Source organism: Amphimedon queenslandica, unplaced genomic scaffold, assembly GCF_000090795.2.
Source record: "Amphimedon queenslandica unplaced genomic scaffold, v1.1 AMPQUscaffold_10422, whole genome shotgun sequence".
Lineage (NCBI taxonomy): Eukaryota > Metazoa > Porifera > Demospongiae > Haplosclerida > Niphatidae > Amphimedon > Amphimedon queenslandica.
The window spans coordinates 5289-6912 of NW_003549310.1; the positions used below are offsets into that span (position 1 = coordinate 5289).

General features: G+C 32.9%; 1 long non-coding RNA gene across 1 annotated transcript; it reads left to right on the top strand.

Moving 5' to 3' along the window:
* Positions 1-360: 360 nt before the first annotated feature.
* Positions 361-827, top strand: LOC109590157 (uncharacterized). The gene is made up of 3 exons (XR_002189181.1): positions 361-500; positions 547-624; positions 708-827. It is a non-coding gene; the product is annotated as an uncharacterized LOC109590157 (long non-coding RNA).
* Positions 828-1624: the final 797 nt, after the last annotated feature.

Here is a 1624-nt window from a genome sequence, read left to right on the forward strand (position 1 = left end):
AGTCAGTAGTCTTACCTGGAGGCAGGAGTTCTAACCTGATTTACAATGATCTCTATTTGATTGTTTGTCTACGTATGCTCCTCCTCTTATCAGGAGATGTTGAACTCAATCCTGGTCCTATAACATCAGGTAATCAGAGTTTGTGCATGGAAGTGATAACTTTAATCACTGTGAAAATAATGCAATATTTATTTTTATTTATTAATTCATTTTTTACAGTCATAAAGCCTCTATTTCTTATTAATTTATGATAGACAAAGTGCTTGATATGGGAGCAGTCATGAAGATATTTAGTTCTTCTTCTCACCATTGCATGACCATAGGAGCTGGATTGCATGTGAATACAGCTGATCTCCAACAAATACCAGGAACAGCAAGTATCAATCTTAATTTGGTATTCCAGAGGTGGTTTGATGCTGATAGAGATGTCAATTGGGATACATTAATAAAACTGTGTGATGACTTTCCTGATCAACTGGGCAAAGCAAGGTCTAACCTTAGTGAGTTACAGGAGCTGATAAATTAAGAAATTATACTATGAAATAGGATTGATTGAAGACACATCAATCAGTGAATTTTCCGTGCTAGCATCTCATTCAGCAAGTAGCATAAGTACCAGTGCAGGTAACAATTAAATTATTGGTGTGCTGTATAATTGCTGCATGCTACTTTGAGCAATGATAATGAAATCATTCTTATATTAATAGGTGGTCATAACATAACTTCTCCTTTTAGAAATAAAATAAGTGAAAAGAATGTTTATAAGTCTTTGAATGCTTTACATCTGAAATTTTCAGATTTATTTATGATTTTTGAAAGAAATTTTGAAGAAAAATCTAATCACAACAGTCAACTAGCAACTGATGTATCTAAATGGCTTTTATTGAGTAACAAAATATATCTTATGTTAATAGGTGCTACCTCTCATGACATAAATCTAACTGATCCTTTCATATGTAAAGAAAGTGAAGAGGAAGTGTATAAGTCTTTAGACGACTTACATCAGAAGTTTTCAGATTTAGTTACAATTTTTGAAACACATTTTGAAGAAAAATCTAATCACAACAGTCAACTAGCTACTCAGGTATCTAAGTGGCTTATAGCACACATGAAGTGGAAACGTGGCTCAGTAGATAGCAATCTTGAGGATATTTTAAATAAAATTAAACCTTATTACGACTTCATTGATTGTAAACTGTTACTGGACATGAGCATAAGGTTCCTGCCAGATGAAACATTCACTGATGATGGAGTAACTTATAAACTAGTTGATGAATTAAGAAACCATTTGGAGGAAAGTGAGAGGCTTCGTACATCAAACACAGTTTCTGCATTTAAAAATTTTCTTGTCAAAAAGTATTATTCTATTGATAGAAATGTGGATAATCTGCCTTACATTCATATGGAACTGCAAACTTGCTGGAACGACATAAATATTGAAGGATTGTATGAACTAATTAAAAAGCTGCTCCCCCAAGAATACAGACAATCAGTTGTGAAGCATATTAGAATAACAAGTAAATGTGTTGTCATCAAGTTACACATTCTTGACTTTACAGCTGATAGTCTAATAGAATATACTGGAGGAAAGTTACAGTTTATGCGTCTCATTGGTATATTTAGT